General features: G+C 35.1%; 1 protein-coding gene across 5 annotated transcripts in view; it reads left to right on the top strand.

The window, feature by feature from the left end:
* The first annotated feature begins 289 nt into the window (after positions 1-289).
* thrb (thyroid hormone receptor beta) overlaps positions 290-25,389 on the top strand; it is a 136,186-nt gene continuing 111,086 nt past the window's right edge. For 3 of the 5 annotated variants that reach the window (XM_088601672.1, XM_088601668.1, XM_088601671.1), the window contains exon 1: positions 290-440. The gene's annotated coding sequence lies outside the window, so the exon portion shown is untranslated. Of the gene's footprint in view, positions 441-528; positions 671-2,004; positions 2,151-25,389 lie in introns of those variants that run through there. The other 2 variants (XM_088601670.1, XM_088601669.1) reach the window with 2 other exon arrangements.

Here is a 25,389-nt window from a genome sequence, read left to right as displayed (position 1 = left end):
GGAAAATTCTGTTGGCATAATATACGAGTCGTGTTATAGACAGAAACAATAAAACGGTTCCTATTTATTATACAAAATCAATTGACTTATGACTAGCTGCATTCTGGGCACCTTAAAATCGTATTTTAAAGAAGATTCATTTTTTCCACCCCTCCACAGTATCCTTCCATATTCCTTCTGTATTCCCCTTCTTGATCGGCTGTGAAACTTGTGATTTAAGGCTCGGCTGGAATAACTAGACGACAAGGGCGAGGCTGTATTCGGTTACTGACAAAAAAACAACCAAACAGCTCTCTGATTCCCCATAGCGATCAATTCGAGAGCTGCAGTGTCAGTGTTATTCCAGAGTCCATGTTGAAGTTTATTTATTCAGACTTTTCGTTCGTCTGGGTCATTTCAGGGCAGGAGCCGCATCTATCCACCTTCGAGTACACGCGCAGGTAAGATCGGTAATTTATTATTAATGAAGGCCGATTCAATGGAGAAACAAATCCTCCTTCCGCCGCAAAATGCCTCCTTAGAGCCCTCAACTGCGTGGAAAGGTTGGCATTTAGTTTTCCGAATCTCAGTTAATAGTGAAACACAGAGAACAGTTGCACAGAAAGAGTGACGTTTGTGAAATAAAGGCGGACGGGCTTCTAGAACTGCGCTGCATTTCACGGAGAGAAAGGTTTGCTTTAACGACATCATTATAATTACTTTTTATTATTATTTGAATACAAGTAATAACTTAATGGCCGTCAGATATCAAAGATTAACGTGGGCGGAGGTAAAAAAAAAATCGTTTCTGAGAAAATGCCCACACAGGTTATGGGTGTTTATTATAGTGTAACTCTTTTGCATTTGTAAAAACTTTTCGCAGGGACAACTGGAGAATAACGTTTATTAGTTTATTGCTTTGCACTGGGAGGCGTGTGTCAACTAGTAGCAGTCAAAATACCTGTTGGGCTATACACAGATATGCGAGGTGCCAGAAAATCGCGACTTATTCTTAGTGACATGACTAAGAATTACTATATTTTTTTTAAAGCAGAGGTGTTTTACCTTATTTTTGACTCAAAAATCTCAGAGTATTGTTGTAACCCTTTGCGTGTTTTTAATTAATTAATTTTGGAGGTTTTCCTTTTAACGTATTTAACTCTTCACTTGTTTTGCACTTTATAGACACATGAGGCTCGACGCTAATACTTGACCTTCATATTTAACCTTTAACACGGTGGTCCTTTAGCAGTGACAGTGAACCGTAGTACTTGCTTCTTAATGTGATCTAAATGCGTTGATATATTATCGATTGACCTTTGCTTTTCCAGAGCCTTTTCTACCCACTTTAATATACTACTTATTTCAGTTCCTTTTAAACACTGACCTACTTGTTAAACATTCAACAAAATGGATTTTATTATATTGTATTTTTGTGGAATTCAAATTGCATTTGGCCACAAAGAATCAGGCGTTTACGCTTGTCTTATGTACAATAACAATATCATTTATAAATGCTGTGATGTCCAAATTCACATACATGTACAGTAACAGTTGATGAAAACATACATTTGATATGCTACTCAAAATATTCAGTTCTGGACGGAGTTTTGCATTATATACTAAGGAGTTCTCCATTTATAACAACAGCAGGTAGTGGTCGTGAGTTAACATTTTTTAAAGGTTTGACTTTTTCTGGAGTCCTACATTTTCTACCTAGTAACGAAAATTATTTCCTGCGGAGCTTTTAAAAAAAATGGTACTGTACTGCTACAGTTTTCGGGTGACTTTTCAGTAGTTTCTTATGCCCACCAAAAGACTGGCAACATACATTATCTTTCTTAATATGTGTCACTTTTATCGTGATCTCACATGAGCACTGTAGAAATCATGGACTCACGTTCAGTGATACTGTAAACGGGAGATGTATTAACTGTGCACAATTTCTGTGTGGTAAGTAAAGTGAAAGTGAAGTACAGTATATGTGGTTTGGTTGTCCCTTTGGAGCTGCCGTAGATAGGGATTTTGCTATATGCAATGTATCAGAATTCTGGGAGATCAGAGATTCTGCAGTAGGGTATTTCAGGTCAAACACCACAGTGCAGCGCAGCTGTGTGAGAAGTGAAGTTATTTTGGTAGCAGGCGAGGAAATCAGCAGCCCATTCGACTTAGTAAGTAAATGTTGATGATCGATACGGAAATGCACTATGACAGTTTGAGTACTGCAGCAGGGTTTTGTGTACAAAACGTATAAGTTGAAATTGCAATTATAACTTGAAGCTATTAAGTGATATACAGTAATTCAGCGTCAAGCGTGTTTTGACCCATGTTTATTAAAGAGAGTAACTAAAGAAGAGCAGAAGTTGAAGCGTGGTCTGCTTATGATTTTTACAATATAGATCTTTGGGTTAACAATGTTGATAGTGCATTTCTTTTTTACCGTGATTTTTTTTTGCTTTATGGTATGGTAGGAGGATATTTGAATACAAATTGAAAGCATGCATTGGTATGGAAGCGGTCTTGGTCACTATTTATACAGAGTTCACGTCAGCAATTTGTAGGTGAAACGCCAGAAGCAACATTTGGGTACCTTGATTACAAGCCCAGTTGTTTTTCTCTGCTAAGTTTAAAATAACAAAACAAAAAATACACTTTTCACCAACAGCAATAACGACTGTTAAGACCTACAAGCTTCACTGTTTTGACGTTGTTAACAGTACATTGTTACATTGTACTGTTGTACAGGACATTAATAGCAGTGCAAATAATTATAGTAACACAATTTATTGAAAAAGAATTGTTTGCCTTTTTACGGAGAAAGTGATTTTTTTGTTCAAATTGGAGAGAGAATTCAAATGTCATTATTGTTATTCGATCTCTACAGTTTAATTTATGAATTGTCTTTTTATGGTTTATTTGATAAATGAACTGTTTTTAATTTAGTGAAAAGTATTCCAGGCCTTGGATGGTACACGGGTCATTCGCAGAAAATTATAGAAGAAAGTGCCGCTTAAAACTTGGATACTGTTGAAGAATTTACAAGTCACTTTAATTGACAGGAAAAGGGACTTTATCTCTGTAGGAAGAAGTGGCGGGTGATGGGATGACTTCATGCAGTTTGCTCTTACTGGTTTTGTGGAAGCTTATTTTTTTTTAAATAGTCATCATGGCAGGCAACGCTTTAACTCAAAATGGTTTTGTTTGTTGCAAATAATATGTTTGGATTAGTTACAGAAGAAAATATGAATTTCTAATTATTTCTGAAGTTTTGTTCAATCGGACATCTGAATAACATTATACAATTTAAGCTGTGTGTTAAAAAATTGAATTTATGGCAGCTTCACTGCTCAAGTCTGCATTTACAGTAGATCCCTGCCATTACTATTTTACTGGGAAATGTGAGCAGTAGGCATGTGTTTTCAAGATTTAATAAGGGTTTCACAGAATTGAGAAAGTAATCAGATACTCAAATGGCTTTACAAAAGTAAATATTTCTGTGTGTTTTTAAAATGCGTAATTTAAAATAGTTTTGGATATTCATGTTAGGTTAAGAGAATCATACTTGTGTCTGACAGACACAAGTTTCAGCCACAAGACAAAAGCTTTTGTTTTTATTGCACTTCAAAAGGATTGAATTATTTGAAAGGTGATTTAAACATTTTTAGTACATTACTTAGTACATTATTTTGAATAGTATTAGACAAGAAGACTTACACTGTTTTAAGAAGATTTATTCGTGCTTTTATTTATGATAAACTTTTTCATTTATGGTAGACCACGATATGTAGTCTGGAGTCTCACAAGTTGTCTAAAGTGAAATTGTGTGCTATTGATCTTGGGGGAAACTCCTTTGAATGGTTTCAGATTTACAAATTCTTTCACAGTGTGTAATATCTGACAGATATTATGGTTTCAGATCTATTCCAGTTACTAAAAGAGTTGCATTAGATTCCATACTATGACCTACACGTTTCTCCATCTCCATCTCCATCTGAACAGCAATAATGTTCAGGCAAATTTCATATCCTCCTTTATTTTAATGACACAATCTTGTGCTCAACCAGACTTATTTTATCACAATTTAATACTGATTTGCTGCTTAATTCTGATCATTTTCAGCAGCCTTTCTTTGATTAAACTAAATTTAGACAGCTCAATAAAAATAATTCCAGGTCCATCTCGGCCAGTGATCACTATTTTTACTTTAGGTAGTCAGGTTTATAAATATATAGGTATACGGTTGGAAAGTATGATAAGAATATGTTTTTTTAATTAAGTACATGTTCCTCAAGGTTTACACTGGTACATACTGTTTGTATTGTCCATCGTATACATTACTATGTTGATTCTGTTTACGGAATGGTCTCTAAAGTCATTCTTGGGGAAACATGATGCCCATTATATCTTTCTGTTTTAAAATGTATTGCTGGCACCCCCATCACAATTGTCATTGTGATGTTTATTCTTTGATTGATTGGCCCCATCTGCATACTCGTTGAATGCTTCACTGGCTAAAGTTAATTTACAAATCTGTTAGAGGGAAAATACCTTTTATTTTAATTTATTGCAGTCCAATGATGCCATCCTACATTTTTTATCAAGCTCCTAATAGCAACTGCAGACACAGGACACAAGTCATTCCAATGAGCCACTGACAATAACTAGAAAATCTGTGAGAGATTGAGCTATTCATCTTTGTTTCTTGTGGTCTTTTTTTATTTGTAAGATTAAATCTTTTGTTGGCACTTGCACTTTCTAATACTGCCACTTCCTAAGATATTATTAACTTTTTCTTCTTTCACTGTTTGTTTTCTGTGTGCCTGTGGCATGAGATCTTCGCCAGGCTGTCATTAGAAATGAGAGTATGTTCTCAACTAACCTAACTTTGTTTTTGAAAGACAGTTATCATTATATATGTTACTTTAATGATAGAGCAATGGCAGCCAGTTTCCTTTGGATCTGTATTCAGATATATCTAATCAATTGACATGGACCACTCTTTTGTTTATTTCATCGTGTGCATAACAGTTTACTGTAGGTTTCCAAATAAAGAGAATTACTGAAAGGTCATTTTGTAGCCTCACTGTCAAAGCCACCCAATCTTAAATGTACATAGAGTTTCAGCATGCACTATGAGTGCTTAAATAATCTATAAAACTTACAATTGTAACTGACCAACAGGATAATAGTAAAAGGTGCAGCATGTTTTAATACTTTTAATTATACATTTCTTGTATGCTTTCTTGTATGCTTTCTCACACCTTTTTGTACCTAATGTTTTGCTAAATCACATTGGCAACTGTTGGCAGCCACCTCTTCCATAAAACTTACATAAGATTCCAAAATATGCTGCAAAGTATAATTTATAAAAGAATCAGGTAGATCTAGGAATAATATACTGTAGTAATATGTAAAGTGCAATGGAAGCAGATTGTATTTTTACACAAGGTCTGGGAATCCCCAAAATGCTTATTTTCTCCCTTTCAGCTGCCAAAACACTTCATAAGCTTATTTTTTCCTAGAGGATGTAGTCAGCATAAGTAGGTCATAATTTAAACAAAAACAAAACGATTCTCTCAGCATTCATACAGTGTTCTTAGTCTTTGATGAATTCGGGTCTTTTTGGGGACTGTTGGGTCTAAAATAGTCTGCAGAAGATTTTCATTTTTTACAAATTTTACAGAAGACAGGTCGAGCTCCATATTGGTGGGACCTGCACTTCATTTCAGCTGTTGAGAAATGGGAAATATTTACTAAAATGGATTTAGTAAGTGGTTTCTAGAAATGAACACTGTAAATTATGACGCTGTTTTCAAGGGCCCTGTTGATGACTTTCAACCTCTCTGTATCCCATTGTGGATGTTTTTACTGACCATGCATGGGATCTTGCCTGGAAGATGAGATTTCTTCAGACCAGAAGCTCTGGCTCTGGGGCATTCATGGTGCAGCTCCAGCCTTGATGGTTTTGCATGTCAGTAAAGTCCTGTGAAGGTTGTTTGTTCCAATGGCCACTTGAAAATCATATTGCGACAATGATAACCCACTCAGAACCTCGCACAATGTAAATAACCTTTTAAGCACAATTTCCAACAAAGCTTAACCAAAACAGATTGCATTCTTCCCTCACTCTTGACAATTTTCACCTTACATTTAACTCAGTTCAAAGATTACTTTCCCTTAACTCCACCTTGATATCAACAGTAGGTGAGATCTTTGACAATAGCAGTAGAACTGCCCTGCTGGAGCCTCTAGCACAAAGAAACGCAGCATTTTCCTAGAATAAGTACATGCATGACAACTGGTAGAATGGCTCAGAGAAATCTACCTCAGAGAAAAATGATGATGATGTATTTGACTTTTGTCATAGCATGTCACAATAAACAAAGTATAAGCAAACTATTTTAAATTGTATTCGCGTGCATTTTTATCAATGTAAATGTATTCCTATGGGTTGTCCCCAGGTGCTCTGGTTTCCTCCCACACTCCAAAGACATACTAGTAGGTTAATTGGCTTCTGGGAAAAGTGGCACTGGTGTGAATGGGAGCGTGCCTGTGTGTACACCTTGATAGACTGGTGTCCCATCCAGGGTGTATCCTGCTCTACATCTGTCGCTTGCCAGATTAGGCTCTGGCTCCCTCTCAACCATGAATTAAATAAATTGGTTAGTAAATAGTTAGAAAATGTGAACTACTGTACAGTATATTCTCCCCATATTGCAGATGTGCCCATTGTTAATGAAATAGGTGTTAATGGTGAAGTCATTTAGCAGTCACAAAGCAGCCCAGGAGTAAAATGTTAGCTGAATGCCCTGTATTCATCATTTCAGGAGATCTGTCCTTTTGAAGTTTAGACGTTCAAATGTATAAAATGTATAATTTGTTCAGATCCAAATACATTTTTAGTGTGGTCTTAACTAGGAATATGTAATTGTACTATATTTAAATGTCAATTTGAATAGCTGTTTGTTAGCAAATAATAGTGTGATGACCCATATTAACAAGGCCTCCAACATATTACAGTTTCTTGTGGCATTTAAATAGTAAATTTCAGCTCTTAGTATAAAACATTATGTGCAAGTCAACAGTAAGTTTAAAGCATTTGTTGCTGTAAAGGAAAGATATACAGTACAGTATTTTCAAGGGAATCCAGGAGAATGTGGAATTCAAAGAAAATTAGGGTAGATTCTTGGACAATTTTAATACTGGCAGTGGGGGAATCTGGTTATGTAACGTTTACATATATTCAGAAATATTAGTTATTTTGTGCTTAAGACAGTCTTTTTTTTCCTTTTGTTCCTTTTAGACAGAACATATTTTGTATTCATTTCTTCCGTTTTTGTTGTTGTTCAAAACATTACGTCATTTGGAGCCTTGTTTTATTATGTCATAGTCCTGTATAGTCAATGGGAAAAACAAATTAAATAATTTCCTTATACTTCAGTACATAACAAATGAAATAGCAAGATCATAATTATGCCATAATCTGTAACAAACGTAAAAGACTGTATAATGTTTGAGATTTCTGTAGTAAAAGGAGAAAAGTATTTTTCCATTTTATTTATGTGGTGCAAAACGTGAAATTTAAGAGCATTGTGGTCAGCAAGTGTTTTCAGACTTAATGCCCTTGTTTGTTTGTATTGAATTAAATAACACCTGAATGAGCACTGCTATGTGAAAGATGGGGGTCTTCAAAGGCATAAGGTTTCTGGGCAGTTCCTTAAATTTTTCTTGTGGTTTTTCCTTAAATAAATTCTGGGCAATGTAAAAGGTGGTTTGTCATTGATTTGAGGCCAACTGTTTTGTGTGCATATGTCTTATTGCTATAAAGTGGTAAATGGCAGTACGTTTCAGCTTTTGAAGAAAAAATAGTACAAAGTGGTTTCAAATGTACCAATCATCTTGCTTTGCAGAAACTGCGTGGAATTTTTTTCAAATAAATTACATATCAAGTGTGCCAGAGTATTATAACATGCACATTTTTTTCCATTTAAACCCAACAGTTTTACTGTTGTATGAAGCCTAACTGAAATTGCCTAAAATTACATGACAAAGCCCTGGTTTAGGAAGATAGTTTAGTATTCTCCCTACCATGGCTGATACACGTTTTATGGAAATTTTACTGTATACTGTTCTATAATTCTTGAAAAATCCTGAGATTCATTTTCACTTCCCATTGCTTGCTCATTATTTATAAGTGCCACAGAAAGCAGAATTATGTCCTAACATACTGTACTTGAGTATTTACCTTGTAGCTGAAACATTCACAAGAATGTTGATCAAAAGTTGTTTTGAGTAAGCACTTGATTTTGTTCACAAATGAAACTATTATATAAAATGTATATATACAGTAGTTATATTTATAAACATTTTGACCAATATGTTCACAAATTGAATCATTTCTATTGTGTTTTACTAGTATTTTTTTTTTCATTTTGGTAAAATTGTAAATGCACATACGCACATACTTTCTTTTTATTTACTCTAACAACACTAGTGTGAATCTACATACATAAAAATCTGAACTTTTACAACTTATTGTACAGATGTACAACATGTACATAATAACATTTTAATTTGTGATGACCTAATGTAACTCTTACAGTTTTTTTATGCTGCTTGAAATTGTCATCATTTAAAGTTACAAACAGTACTGTTGTCAAAATCATCATTTTGACATTTTGACAAAGTTTTGCGAACTTAAGGTGTTTTCAAAATGTATGATTATTTACACTTGATTTATTGTTTGTTTAAAAAAATAGCTTTGAATTCAGTACTATAAAACATCAGCTCTAAACTCCTCAGCAACAATCCAATATTATGACATTGTATATAATTTAATTAATGCCTTTGTACAGGACATACACATCACTGATATACAGTATGATTCCGGAACGAGCTTAAAAATTTTGTTATGCTGTTTTTAAATAGCTTGTACAAAAGGTGGAAATGTTTCATAAGATGGATACATTGTATAAGAACAATTCTATTTATCATCTTGTCATTTTATTATGGAGTCCAGAATTCATGCTTGTGTCTCATTTTGTCATCCAAAAATGTATTTTTTGAATATTCTTTAGTTTTTAAAAAAAAATTAAGTTTAACCACAAAGTTATATTTGTCGCACTAATTCTTTTTTCAGAGAGGAATAATTTTGGTTAAGTGATGTAATGGCTTAGTGATGTAAAACATTTTTATACATATGTTGTTGTTTTTTTTACCATAAAATGGTTAGGTCAAAATAAAAGTGCATGTTTTCTTTTACTGATATAAATAAGATATGCACGCCCTTTCTTATTATATTGAAATCCAGCCATAACTGTTTTAACATTTATCCATACTACATAAATATAATATAGCAGTTTGTATCAATAAAAGTCCAGACGTGGAGGTATCTTCAGCACATTTACTGCCTAGCCTATTAACACTGACTTAGTGGTTCCTATTGCATGGTTATTGCATTATAGCAGAACTGATTGTACTTTTTATGTGGTTGTTTGTCATAAGCACTTATAATTTTTAGAAGATAGTTTTGACTAGTTGTGGTATCATATCCAGGGTTTCCCACAAGAAAAGCTGAGCCCAGGTGGTAACTTCACCCCCTGCCCTGCCTCTGCCCCCTAGCTGTCTAAAGGCTACTGTAGATTACTGTACTAGCTTGCAAACTAACTGCAAAATACCTTATAATTGTAGCTAAATAATCTTATAGTCTCCCAAACAAGACATTACTTGAACACAACAACTAGTTTAATTACATAAGATTCATTAAAGATGTTGGCTCTCCATGATGGTGCCTGTGGAAAACCTTTGTGCTTGAAACACGTTCCATATTTTCTGCATGTCTCAAGCCGTCACTGCATTCTTGTTGCTATGAGATACTGTTTATTATTCTGTGCTCATTGACTCAATAGGTCTGTTTTTTTTATTAATGTACAAAAACACATTGATTAATTGACGGGATACTTTGGGATACTTTCAGCCACAACTCCAGTTATGGTTGTACTGTTCCGAGAGTTAGGGAATAATGGAGTTCAAGAAATGGCACTACATAATAAGATTAAAAAATGTTTCATAAGTGGATTAGCTGTTAGCTATTAACATAGCTGTGGAAAGCCTAACCTATCTCAAAATTTATAATAGATGTAGGGAATTTACATGGGAAGTCACCATTATAATATCTTATATTTATTAAATCTCTAAAAAACTGAGTCCATTAGGGTGCGTAATTTAGAAATACAAGCAAAGGAATGAAGCAGACCTCAGGAGTGGCAAGGTGGGACCAGATGGATTCAGAGTGAATACAATTAGGAGGGTTGTTCTTTAGAAATATGTTTATGACTCAAAATGAATTTGTCCCCAAAAATACTCAAATTTTGCTAGTATTGTATTACAATAAATTGTTTACTGTATAAATTAAGAAGAAAATTCAAGGAAAAGAGTGCTCTACAAAAAAAAGGGCGTAAAAGGGCGGAAAATTTGGAGACTTTTTTTAGAGTATGCCAAGCTGCAGGCACAACCGAAAAAATACATTAGAGTTGCCAACAGGGAATACAAAAAAGCATAGTGCAACAGAGGAAGGTATAATGCAAAGCATTCTTTTTCAGTACTGTAAAACTACAGTACTACAAAAGTAAAACCTCAAAGTCATTGTTTAAAAGATAATAGATTGTATGAGCTGATAACAAAGAATTCATAAACATGCTGAATTAGTGCTTCACACAGGATTTATGCCAGATGTAAATACAGCTAAGGGTCTACACAAGTTTGGACACTTAAAAAGTAATAAATCTGATAACATTCCACATTTTCTGAAGTATGACAAAGAGAATATTATTTGTAAACCCCTTGCTAGAATATTTCTAATCTGACTTTGGGCGTCTCTCAAGTCTAGGACTGGCAATGGTTCCACAGATCATAATATTATAATAACAACATAAGGAGGTTTGCAAACAAGAAGAGGCCATTTGATTCATCTATCCTGTCCAATAGTTAATTGATCCAAGGATCTCATTCAGCCATTTCTAGAAAGAAGTTCCTCTTTTTTTCAGTTTCAAATGCACTTTCACATTCCACTTGAACCCTCTAGTTTAATTTTGTTTTGTGTTCATTTTGATTACTAGGTTTACTTTGTCAGTGACTGAGGATTTTGAATAGGTTATCAGGTTCTGTAATGTGATGATCAAAACTAAGATCAAAACTAAGAAGACCTTATTATTGCATTAAATAATTTTAACATAACATCCCTTTATTTAAATTCAGTGCTTTTAAATATATATCCTAGAGTTTTGTTTGACTTTTTAATTTCGTCCTCACATTGTCTAGAAAATGGAAACGATGTGTTACAACATCACCTAAGTCTTTTTTAAGTATCTTCGTTTAGTTCAGTATTTCCGGTTTTCTTTAAGTCTTTAATTTTATGAAAATATTTGTACAGTAAATGTTATCTGCTGCTTTTACAGTGTTTTCTGTTTCTCCTTATTTGGTATAATCTGCAAATTTGAGCAGTCACTTAATTTAATTTTACTGGAATCTAGATGATTGATATAAATGAAACAGAGTAACTGTTCTAATACAGATCATGTTATACTCCACTAATTACCTCAATTTGAGTATTCATCCTTTACCTACTGTATAACCACCTACACAGATTGAGATCCTAACCAGCATGTGTTCTTGAGGGGTAAACCTTTAATTCTGCAGATGTGATGTGAGCTGTGATGTACCCCATGGATTCATATTTGGTCCCCTTTTCTCCCTGATCTACAGTATATCAGTGATGTAGATTCTGGTGTACAGTAGTTTGCAAATAATTAATAATTAATTAATAATAATAATTATTCAGCACTCCACTCAAAGCACTTTACAGGTAATGGGGACTCCCCTCCACCACCGCCCATGTGCAGCATCCACCTGGATGATGCAATGGCAGCCATAGTGCACCAGAACACTCACCACATATCAGCTATCAGTTGGGAGGAGAGCAGAGTAATGAAGCCAATTCATAGAGGGGGATTATTAGGAGGCCATGATTGGTAAGGGCCAATGGGAAATTTGACCAGGACACCGGGGTTACACCCCTACTCTTTTCAAGAAACAGCCTGGTATTTTTAATGACCACAGAGAGTCAGGACCTCAGTTTTACATCTCATCCAAAGGACGGCGCCTGTTTACGCTATAGTGTCCCCATCACTATACTGGGGCATTGGGACCCACATGAATCACAGGGTGAGTGCCCCCTGGCCCCACTAACACCTCTTCCAGCAGCAACCTTAGTTTTTCCCAGGATGTCTCCCATCCAGGTACTGACCAGGCTCACACCTGCTTAGCTTCAGTGGGTTGCCAGTTGTGAGTTGCAGGGTGATATGGCTGCTGGTACTTGTTGAATTGGAAAACAACACAGTAATTAGCAAGCAGAAAAAGTGAAACAGTGGGGAATTGCAAACAAATTAAGAATTGCAAACAATTATAGACTTTGGCATACACTTCAAAATTAATTTATTTTCACTAAATGCTGTGAATAAAAATATTTAAAGTAGGATCATGCATTACACATCATGGGTCATTGTGAGCTGTTCTGCACCTAAAAACATATTTGGGTATTTCTATAGGTTCACCTAGGTAATGGAGAGAGAGTTGTTTCACTGTATAAAAAGTAATGATATTTTTGCTTCTGAAATGAATTCCAGTTTCCAACCAGCAGTTCAGACTAACCTATACCATTTTTTTCTGAATAGCACACAGACCAGGGTTGTTTATAAACATATAAAAATGCATTCCAAGCTCAGGGGCTTTACAAGTGGTTTATATTGTAGTTTAGTCACAGTGAATTAAATGTGTTTTTGGATGACAAAGGTGGTGGGATGTGAAGACTAAATGTGTGTGTTTCTGAAAATGATTTTCAAACTACTGTAAATGTATGGCAGCTGTGTTATTAATTTTGCCAAGTGCCCTCTCCAGACATTTCAACAGATTTAATAAGCATTTTTACACAAACCTGGTTAATATTAAACTGTAACCATTTTGCTGCTTTTTTGCACTGCAAAATTATAACTGTCTAAAAGCCTATTTATACCAAAAATCAAAATCACTTCTCAAAGAAAACTTAAAATATGTTAAGTAACATCCTGAAGATTTATTGCAAACTTTCTTTTTTATTAAAGAAATGGTTCTGTAGCTTCTGTATTTGCTACTTTTAATTTCCCCACACACAGAAACCCACCTTCTCTTAAAAAGTGACAGCAAACCAATCCCAACCTGTGTATAACAAGACCATTTTTGTGGGTTATTTTGGTGCTAGATGTTTGGGGCTGCTACTGTATTTCAATTAACGTGAATATCATCAGTAGAAATGTTAAGTGGTTAGCTGAGTCGGTTATTTATTGCAGGTAGTCTCATGAATAGTTTCAGTTGTATACTAATGCACAGGTAATACGGTACATAGTGGTCTGATTTTATATCAGTAGTTTACTGGGTGCATGCTTTGGGTTATACAAATTTTATGTTGTGATATGGGTGTGTTGATTGTTCAAGTTGCATTGTTTCTTTGGATAGCAGAAGACTGAGCTCAAGTCTTTCAAAGGTCAAATGCAAAACTTGATATCCCAATAAAGGATATACTGTACAGTATCAGCCTGGCCACCTTTATTTGTTTAATTTTATTTGCTTGTCAACTTACAGTATAGTGTCGTCTAAAAGTGCAAAGTCAAAACTTATTTTAAATCTGTGTGTATGCTGCCTGCAAGGAACTGGCATCTGGGATAGATTCTGGGATCACCATTACAAATTTCAAGGAATAAGCATCTAGCTGGTGATGGGGGGAAAAAATACTACAAATAAAAGACTTATAGAATGAGCAGAGGAAAGAAATGATTGGAAAGAAGAAAGATTAGAAAATGAATGTTACTATGATACAACACGGTCAAACACTAGTGTTAGAAATCTCAAGGTTTTAATTTGAGGAATTTGAGGCAAAAGGCATTTATGGAGGTAATTATGAGGTAATAACAGTAATTATTAAGGTAAAGATTTTACTCTATCACTATAAAACACAGAACCCAAGCGCAAGGAAAATATGAGTTATTCCATTAGGAAGTGTACAAATTAAAGAGTTGGAGGTGCAATACAGAGTGTACTTCATTTTTTTTATTTTCAGCTACCACTATAAGCTACTGTATATACAGTATGGTACTGTATATATAATTATATTCATAAATATTGTTAACATTTTTTATCCTATTTTATCATCCTGTCTCTAGAGCAGGAGGTCTTTTCTACTGAACTTGAGAATTGCCACACTTAACATGCATTCTTACATGGTAGAGTGGTTTTAGGGCAGTGTCTGTGCAACCCTTTTCTTAGGGCAGTGTCTTTTCTCAGCTTCCTTGGTGTTTGGTGCTCAAATTAAAAAATACTTATTTCCACTGTGGTTCTGTATTTATGGTATCAAATTATTTGCATTTGCCTAAGACATCCTTAATTAAAAGCTTATTGAAACCAGCATCCATGGCTTAGCACAGTCTGATGATTGCTATCAAATGCGATTTTGTCTAGTATGTCATAACTTGTCTTCTGCAGCATCTCTGGACTGTCACATTTTCCTATGAAATAAACACACCTTTAAATGACATAAGGTATCGAGGAAGAAAGCTTCAGGGTTTTTATCTTTAATTTATGAAACTTTCTCTGGTCCTTTTTATAATACCTTTCTCTGGTACTTTGTTTTCATATAATAAAAAACTGGAATTGAATTAAATACTGTATTTCTTCAATATATCTACTGTTCTATTTCATAGCTTTGACTTCTAAACCAACATCAGGCAACACATTTGAAGAAAACTTACATGTGGGCTTTTTGATCTGTTTGCTAAGTCTAGTTGATTTACTTAAGTTAGGAATGGCCAGCTGTGGTCTAGAAAGCTACAGGATGTTGGAATTTGCATTACAAATGTACAGTATGCCTTGCACATTACTGTTGTAAAAGTCACTAATAAGCTGCTTTTATAGTATATGACTTCTTTTCCTCATTATTCTGCATTCTGCAGTGTCATTCTTTTAAATTACATATTAAAATGTAATTCAAAGGTTTTCAGTAATCTAGTGTTTAAAGTGCTGTACTTAATTTGTGATTTTAGCTGTTTTAAAATGCTGGATGTTCCATGGACTTTAAACAAATCTACATTGGCTATTGATTAAAAAAGCTTAAGGGTACAGTGACCATTTGCAGGCCATTGCACACAGCTGTTTAATACAGCTATTTCACTATTCATTTAAGCAACATCCAAGCAGCAGTATTATGGTGGATAACAATTACAATGTAGGTCGTCTTTTATACCTTTTGTGTTTTAAATAATGTCACAGCAATCCATTCTTAGGTTAAAAAAATGCTTATGCTTGAAATCAGTATTGTTGTCTCAGACAGCTGGTAATGTGCCATATTCATAACCTTATACAGATGGACACATGTTTATTAGTATCAGTGATTGAATATGACGCAAATGTAGCTAGGTGATACACCTCCATTACCGTTATACTTAGGGCCTGACATTTCCAAACAGAATTTATTAAAGAGTAAATCGTATAGGAGTCACACAAACTACCTAGGTTTTTGTGTTTTGACTAATAAATTAATCAATAAAATTTGATACTACCACCATGGCAAAAAAGACTCTATAGGAGGCTTAAAAGTTTTGCTAAGATATTTGCTGGTGGTTACTATGTCCTGAAATACTGTCTCCCCGGTCATACACAGCTGCTGTCCTCTCTTTAGTCCCAAGACCATTCCCATGCCAAACTTGGTAATGGGCTTCATCTGTTGATCTGGGTCAGAGGAACCGTGAGTGAATCTACTTCACCTGCTCCACATCCCAGTACACGAAAATCAGGGGCTCTGCCAGGAAACTAGACAGACTGCTAATCATTTTGCTAGATACTGTAATCGTATTACAGCAGACAATGCAGAATTCGAAATTTTATGGATCTAAGATGTCTCTCTAAATAAAATTAAAAAAAACAGTGTGAGAAAATTTCAATTGAAAGAGTTTCCAGTCTCTGTTTAAATTAAAAAATGCTACACAGAGGCTAGTACATGCTACTGATAAACACTGTACTAATAAAGGGCATGAAAGGTGGCACAGCACAGGTGCCAGCTCATGCACTGTGCTGGCAGCCACTAACGGCAGCCAGCTGCTCTGTCTCACCCCTTTGTTCTTTGGGCCACAACAACAGACAGGCACAGCCAGCAAATAGCATAAATCATCAAGAACGTCAGTTACAATGAAACATTAATTAGACCTTAACTATGAACAGGTTTCTTCTTTTAAAGTGAACAAATATTGAGAACCTTCTGATAAGTGAGAAATCTGTGGATATCAGCACCAGCCTTCCTGATACTACAGAGGTATACTGATATACTGTATTGAAATATGCTTTATATACTCCGCAATTAAGTGCTTTCCAGGTGTACTTATACTTTAGATTAAATAGAAACAGACAACATCATATGCTTAAATAATTAAAAATGTCTATAATCATAATGGCATTGCAAAGAACACATCTGATTATATTTGTCAGAAGTTAATTCCAGAAAGTATTTCATTAAGGAACTCAATGGAGACATTTGTTCACACCCTTTAGTATTTCTATAGTTGAAAGCCCCCAAAACAAGTCTCCAATAACTTTCTGCTCTTTGAAAATGTAATGAAAGCTTTCCTAGTATATCAAGGTTTCATCTTTCCCTGGAGTATAAATGGAGGTAAAACATGGAAGACATTCAGTAGTAGCATGCATCATCGCATTCAAGATCAGAAGGCTGTGGGCAAATTAACATTGACCTCCACAGGTTAGGAAAGGGATATGTAAGAATCCAGAAGGTGAATCTACCCCTGTCCACTTTTGTCCATAATTAAGAAATTTAAGGCTACTGGTATAGTGGAAATCATGATACAAAGAGGACGCAAGTGAAGCCAACCTGAGCTCTGAGCAAGTAGTTTGGGAATAAGTATATTAAAAGGTCAGTTGGAGATCTCCAAAACAATCTTGCATTTTCAGGATACAGTGTGTCAGAAACTGCTGTTTAATGTCATCTACATGAATGTGTTATTCATAACTACTGTAGGTTGCACAGAAGAAGCATTTTATGTGGGTGAACAACATATAGAGGAAACTTAGAATTACTACATCATATTTAAATAATATTTTATGGTCGGATGAAACATAAATTGATCATTTTGGACCTTTTATCGGTACTGCATAACAAAAATGAAGCTCAAGTTGAGGCAAACGTCATGCCCAGCATGAAATATGGCAGGGGAGCCCTTATGTTTTGGAATTGTTTTACATCTGTGAGTCCTGGAGCTCTTGTTTCAAAAGAGGGGAATAGTGACCATGTACGAGACTTCTAAGAAGTTTAAGCTGAGCTGAAAATGGACACTTCAGCAAGACAGAGATCCAAAGTATACACCCAAATTTATGGTTAACTCCATACAAAATAAAAGTTCATGACTGGCTGTCTCAATCTCCAAACCTAAAATCAGTCCAACATTTGCGGTTTAGACTCAAGAAGGTAGTTTACCGACAACATGCGAAGAGTCTGTAGTACTTAGAGAAATTAATCCTGAAGCTTTTGGCAAAAATCATGCTTTATAAGTGCCAAAACATCATAGTACACTACAGGAGGTGTCTTGTCAAAGTAATCCATAGCATTGCAAGAATTATAAAAGACTGACTGCAAGGGTGTGATTAAATGTCACCCTCATGTTTTCTGGATTTTAAGATAAATATGACTTTTTTAAATGACATGCAATTAAGTTTACTATATAACATTTTCAGAATTTTTTCTTCTTACGTCTTACTTATGAAGAAATCTGGGGGACACTGAAACTTTATCTCCTAATTGTTAATCACGAATTTCTGTTTAACCTGTTGGAAATTATGTTAGGAGAGGCCACTGTACAGCTAGAACACTGGGGCCTATGCCTAATTTCTGCACCCCTTGTGTGTGAAGTGGTAAGGTTTCTAACAAAATGTGAGGCAAGAAATATGAAATACAAGATAAAGCACTACATGATCAGTAAGTATTTACTCTTTCAGTAGCAGTAAATGCTTCGTGTACAGGAGTGAGATAATGCATCACAGTTACCATAAACGTGCAGTACAAGTGGAAAACGAATCCTTTGTGAAAGACTTAGAAGTACTTAAATTAATAGCAGTATAGCTACAGACTGTATATCAATAATGTACTAAACATATGCCAATGCACACACCTTGTATACTGTACATTAGATCTCACTAGTTTTATTTACAAAATATAACTAAAGCTAGCTCTAATTAAGGAAATGTTTATAAGTGACAAATGTCATTTTTTCTGTGTACTGCATGCTGTATATTTCCTTAAAAATTAAACAATGAATTTTTCAAAAGGTCTTGTCTATTGTAATGTTACTATATTTTTTTATTTTATATAAGGTTTCACTGTTTCCCCTTTCCTTACTTTTTTATATGAGTAAATTAATTGTAATTCCATATTTAAAAGTAAGGTAAGGCTTTTTACGTTTGATTGGAAAATCCCATCCAGCTTTAAGCCTAACATTTTCTACAACAGCTAAGCCTTATAACATTTCATAGATTTCACAGAGACTGCATCATCCTGTACACTTGAGAATACAACTAGATACTACAGCTCAACTGCATGATGAAATGCTATGCCATATTTTTCTAATTTTCGAAATATTTGAACATTCAAACTTGAACGCGTTGTGTCCTGCTTTTTTTAACAAAAATAGGTACAGACCACTGACATACTGTATGGAGGGATATGGTTAATAGCTGTGACCTCCAGTAACAACATTCCATGCATTAAACAATAAATCCTTCAAATAAGAATGTTTATGCTTTTATTAAGTTGTGATATGTTGCTTGCAGTATTATTTAACAGCCTATAAGCACCAATAGAGTACTCTGCCATATACTAGTTTTCCATCACCTGTGAAGGATTATCTTCAGAACAGCACCCCATCTATTGGCTCTCCTTGGTGAGATACAAATAAGGCAGAAAACCACTTGAGCTTATAAGCCTAGTAAAGTGGATCTGTGGAGTGTTGATTCCTGTTTTCCTTTCCATGGTATTAAAAAGTACAACAAGTCTACGTGCTACAGTACATGAAAGCCAATTGAACGATGATGTAAAAAATGACTAAGAAACCTTTGTTTTTTGCATAATTCTTTTTACTTAAAAAGAAACATCAGAACATAGTGTCTTTATAGTTGCCTGCTATTGCTCAAAGTTAATTGCAGCTGACTTAGGAATTTACATTTAAGTCTCAGAAATCCTAGACCTAGTTTATGAAGTCTGTGTTCTTCCTGCAAGGAATGAGTTCTTTTTTGCAGTATTATTCAGAATATTATTCTAGGAAGTAGTATCCAGACACTGGCCTCACCAGTGCCTGGGCCACTTCACACAGTCCACCACACTTGTTTTGTAGGTTGACTGGAGCATACTTAATATACTGTTAATTACGTCCTTAAGTGCCACTTAAGAGTACTGTTACTCAACCTTTTTTGTATCGGGGACTAGCTCCTTAAGGGCATCCTGTTTAGAAGACTGCTTAAACTAAAAAATAAAGCATGAAAAAATGAATTCATACATTATAATGTGTCTGATTATAGGACCCAGTAGAAACTGGTGCTTGGGACTGGTGTTGGAAAAACATGGTTCTAGTTTGTTCATCCATTTTCTAACCCCTTCATTCAATTCAGGGTCACAGGGAAGCCAGAGCCTAGCAGGGTACACCCTGAATGGGATGCCACCAGTGTACACACTGACACACACATGCAAACCATTGACAATTTAACCAAAGCCAATTAACCTACCAGTATGTCTTTAGAGTGTGGGAGGAAGCCCACACAAACACTGGAAGAACATGCAAACTCCACCCAGGTAGCACACGAAAATTGAACCCAGTAGTAAATTAATCCCTCTTAAAAATTAAATAAAAGATTGATCAAAAGATGTAAATGGTTACATGTAATATAAGTACAGTATATAAGATATTTTCATTTCAGTCATCTGAAATTTCAGTCATTATTTAAGAATTATTTTTCCTGTATTATCAAGTAATGGAAGTGTTCAAGAAAAAAATATCAACTCGCTGTGGGTAAACAGGATTGAGTATATTTTTTGGGGAGTATGATTTAATAATTAGATTTTATAGAGAAGCATTGCCAAGCACTGCATAAATGACTGGTTGCTTAGTTACAGAATTTGACTTGAAGGTGGATAGTTATTGGGTGCAGCATTTGCTGTTTCACCTTGATTTGCCTATTCATTTTTGTTTCTTTAGAAAACTGCTTGCAGATTTGTATAGAATAGGAAAACAAAATGAGAGAACAGATAACTTCATTCCTTGTGTTTTTTATTATAATTTGTAATGTCACATTTTCTCAATTAAATAGAAATTACTTTATTAGGCATCATGTCATGTTACTTATAAAATGTTCACATCAAACATGGCAAAAATGTTTAATTTATTATGGATTCAACATAATTTTAAGCCTCTGAGTGGCATCCTTTCCAGGGTATACACTGCGCATGATGCTTGCTAAGATAGGCTTCAGTTCCAATGTGGAAGAAGTGTTTAGAAAATGCATGGATATATAAAAACAATGAATGTGCCTGGTTTCTTATACTTATAGCTAGCATGGCTGCAAGTGAAGATATCAGTGACTTTGGTGGTTGCTGAGGCATGGTTGGCAGGACCTTTAGTCAACAAGATAGCTCAATTTCTAAAGTTTCACGAACAACAGTCTCTTAGAGGGGGTCTGCAGACATTAGCAGCAAAGGGCAATAGTGGGCAGAAGAGCATATTCCAAGATGATGTCACCCATGCATTAATTTGAAATGCTAAAAAAAACAATGAACTGCAGATCAGTTGACTGCAGATTTTAACTGGGCATGAGCAGCCACTTTAATCAAAAATACACTGCTGAGAACTCCAAAGAGAGGCATTCCATAGTCTGAATGCAATACACAAACAACTCGTCGCACCTGTCTATGTAGTTTGCAAGTCCAGTAGTGCAAAATGCACAGGTAACAGGCTACCAAGCACTGGAAAAATGTAATATGGTCAGATGAATCACCCTTCACCATGAACTGACAAGCGCACGTGTGGTATCAACCTAAATAACTCTTAACAGCCTATGCTAATGTTCTGTTTGCCTTACCCATAAAAGTAAAAGTTACATAGATGCAGCCAACTGGTAATAATTTGTGGAGTTAGTCTCTACAACCTATTACCAACACAGTCAAACTGAAACCTTGCATCCAACGGTGAAGAGCTTTGGTGGTCATGTAATTCACCCCCACAGCGTTTTCAAACACAGTAGTTTGGGCTCTCCTTCCCTTAGAAGGCAATCAATGGTAATTGCTACTTAATGGTACTGAGTGAACATGATAAAGCACCGTCCTTCAGATGAGATGTAAAAACAAGGTTCTTACACTTTATGGTATTCAAAAATCCCAGAGTGATTCTCAAAAAGAGTTGGGGTATTACCCCGGTGTCCTTGGCCAAACTTCCCCCTTGTCTTTACCAATCATGGCCTCCTAATCATCCACATCTATGATTTGGCTTCATCACTCTGTTCTCCTCACCACTGATAGCTATGTGTCACACCTGAAGAAGGCTCCACTGCAGAAACGTTGTGTCTCTTTTCTTCTCTTTTCAGCATGAAATAAACCTTTACTTGTTTCTAAGAATAGGATGATTCTTATTGTCCAGGCATCCATCTGTTTTCTAATTACTTTATCCAATACAGGGTTTTGGGGGAGCCTATCCTTGCAAGCAATGGACACAAAGCAGAAATACAACCTGGATGGGACCCCAGTCCACTGCAGGGCTAGTCTAGTCGTGGCTAATTTGAATCTTCTGTTATATCATTCGTGAACAATGGCTGGGATTCCTCACACAGCTGTAAACAGTTAGCTGGATTGAGAATTGCCCAGGGTACACTTGGCTGTCATGGCTGGCCAGGTACTATACTTCTGAGCTTGCAGCATCAAGGAGAGCAGCGTGTTCATCAGTTTTTGTTTGTTTGAACTGAGTCAGAATCACAAGCTGATGGGCCTGATGGTTACATGTTTCAGAGGATGCACAAAAATTGATTTAATAGTTCAGGGGTTGTAGTATTGTGGCAATCTTACCTAAGTCAGAAGTCATGATTATAAAACATAAATCTGGATTCAGTTTTGGATGTAAAATTAATTTGGGGAATTCCAAGAATCAGGTGTGAGCTTGTAGGTAATAATATGTGTTCTGTTTGCAATTATAGGGTAGATTCAGCAAACAAATAATATTTCATAGAAGTAGGCTTATTGTCAAAATGAAAGCTTTGTGGTAGAGACGCATTAGAGCTATGCCTAATTGAACTGTTCAGGGATCTGGGATTATTGTTTGTTGCATCTTTTTTCAGTAAACAGAATCTGAAACAAAATAGGAACCTTTGTAACAAACAAGCAGTGTAAAGATGTCATATTGAAATGGGTAGTCCAAGATCAGCACATCTATGATAAAGGTCATAAGCTACTTGAAGCAGTTTTTTCAGAAAGAACCTCTTTAAAAAAGTTAAAACTGTTGAAAAGGACTTTGGTTAAAAGTTCTTTAAAGATTTTATCTTCATTAATCTATATGAAGCTCTCATAAGCAGCAAAGCTACATATTAATTTTTCCTGAAATAATTGTTGTATCTCTTACATGGCATTTGTTGCCAAAGTTTTAAAAATGGTGTACTTGGATAAATATCCCCAGTGTTTTCAATTTAGAGATTTTTTTTAAAGAAGCAATGGTTATTTATTACAGTGTCATGATTCCTCTGGCAACAGGGAAGATGGATGATTGCTTGCTGTTGGCCTTTTGCATGTGCCAGCCATGAAAAAGGATATTTTCCTCATAATTTTTCAAATGAATTTATTCATTTTCTATATGTATACATAATGTGCCGGTGAAAAGAGGGCAGATGACACTGCGTTTAGCTAGGCCAAGAGCCTGAAATATGGTTTAGATTAAGCTTTCCAGGCTCAGCTGCCAATATATGTGTTGTTTTTCAGGCTAAGCCAAGAACACTAAACTGATTTTTGGACAGATTTTTTAAAGTAAAATACCGTCAGTGTGGTTCATGAATGAAGAGAGGATACATCTAGGTTAAATTGTACTTCATGTGCATGCAAAGAGGCAGGTTTAGGGGACAAATGACTATATAATAGCACACAACCTTGTTAAGAGAGCTTGCTGTTCTGCTATTCTTGCTAGGATGTTTGATTTCTTGTGTAAAGAATTATCTTGGTTAAAATGGGCTCTTCTGGTTAGAATAGGGAGATAGGTTTCCATTCATTTTTTGGCATCCGGGGTTATGAAGACCGATTTAACCAGTGGTTGAATTCTATTTAGTTTAGAATGCAGCTTATCTCTTCTTTTGTCTTTTGTAGGAGTTATTTAAGAGTCTAATACTTGGTAGTAGTCTGGGGTTTTTCTGGGTGTTAGGATGTTAGGCCTCTGGGATGCCTTAATTGTAACTTTGTAAAAAGCTCAACTTCTGTGTTGTATGTTTATAATGTGTGTAGTTTATTGGGTGTATTGTTATTTTTAATAAATATGTTTTAAACCAGTGTGCCTGAATTATTACTCTTTTCACATAAACTGTGCCAGTGAAGAATAATTCATGTGCCTCTAACTATACAGATCCTGAGCTGTTCATATTTTCACACTAATATGTAGAGTGGTGTTGGCATAATAGTGGAGGTGGCTGAGGAGTCTTTTGTTATTTGAGAAAAATAATTGGGAAAGACAAAAATCTGGCACACTACAAATTCAAATAGACGAAAATAGACTAAATTTATCTTATGAAATGTAGATTAAGTGTGTACTGTATAATTAAATGCAATTATGACCTACAAATTAAAAGCAGTAGAGACCTTAAATTTATAAATTGTATAAAAATTGATAAAACTATTTATTTTATTAATAAACTTAACAGTATTAAGATTATTTAAAATCTTTAATTTTTTTTTCTTGTATAATGCATGTACTGTAATTAAATTGCTGCTGTGCTTTAGAAATCTGCAGTATCTGAGGAAACTGCAATAAATTTAATGTTCTCTCTAATACACCAACATTTTTAACTGGCAGTTGCTTGTAGGATAATATTCCACATCGTGCAAAACATGTGATCAGGCAATTGAATTATGCTTCATGAACTGAACAAACAGTCTTTTGCAGAAGCATTTCCAGTCTTTGATACAGTATTTTGATACAGTAAAGAAATTCTGAAATGTTAACAAGTCTAACAATCACTAAGAAACATCAAAACAACAAAAAATACATAAACCTCCTACTGTAAAAATAAAGAAAAACCAACACCCTGACAAAGAACAGCTAATTGTTGCTTATGCCTTTTCACAGTTTTGTTGTTGACTTAAGAGACTCAAAATCTATGATAAAAGTAATCAGAGAATGAATGGATGTGTAAAACAATCAGGGATATGTACTAAGCTCAGTGTTTTTCAAAACATTCAAGAAAGACCCAAGATTCTATGGAATTGGTTCAGTGCCTGTTCTATAGAAACACATTCTCTCCAGTTTGCAGTAATTGTGGAGATCATGTCATTGAATGACCTCTTGAAACAGGGTGCAATAGCAGATTTCCATTCTGTAAGAAGTTTTTTTTTGTCTACAACCATTCCAAACGTTAGTGCTGATCGTTCTTTCATTGTTAGTTGGAGTGTTGCCTCTGAACAATTGAAGAGTACTAAAAGGGAGATCTAGGTGTATATTCTTCCCAAATACTTTTGAGTTCCACTGAAACGTTTGATGTAGTATTTAAGATGACTGAACCTTTCTTTTATTACAAGTAAGTTTTATTTTGTAAGTCCTTAAAACATGTATTTGAAGTGTCCAGAACGGGACAATTTCATGGTGTGTTATATATTATAGCTCACTGGATATATTTCAAAGAGAGTTTCATATTCTCTGTGAGACATACAGTATAAAGTCTGATATGCTGATTAAATAACACAATTGAAGCTGAAAGATTTACAGAAGGAAAAAAATACAAATGTGTTGCCAAGGTGTGCTTGAAAGCTTGTTCCTGGCTTTCTGTGGGGAGATATACAGTGTGGTTCTGTAAGGAAGAGTGGGCCAGGATTGTTCCCAGGCGATGTGATAGACTGATCAACTCTTGAAGGAAACTTACTAAAATTATTGCTGCGAAAGGGAGTGCCATAAATTACTGAATTAAGGGGTGTCCTTACTTTTTCACATAAAGATATTGAATGCTGGATTATTTAAAAGTAAATAATAATAATTAATAATTGCTTACACTTATATAGCGCTTTTCTGAAAACTCCACTCAAAACGCTTTACGGGTAAT

Source organism: Lepisosteus platostomus, chromosome 12 (genome assembly GCF_059453375.1).
Source record: "Lepisosteus platostomus isolate fLepPlt1 chromosome 12, fLepPlt1.hap1, whole genome shotgun sequence".
Taxonomy (NCBI): Eukaryota; Metazoa; Chordata; class Actinopteri; order Semionotiformes; family Lepisosteidae; genus Lepisosteus; species Lepisosteus platostomus.
Note: the sequence above shows the minus strand (reverse complement) of the source record. Positions and strands in the feature narration are given on the sequence as shown.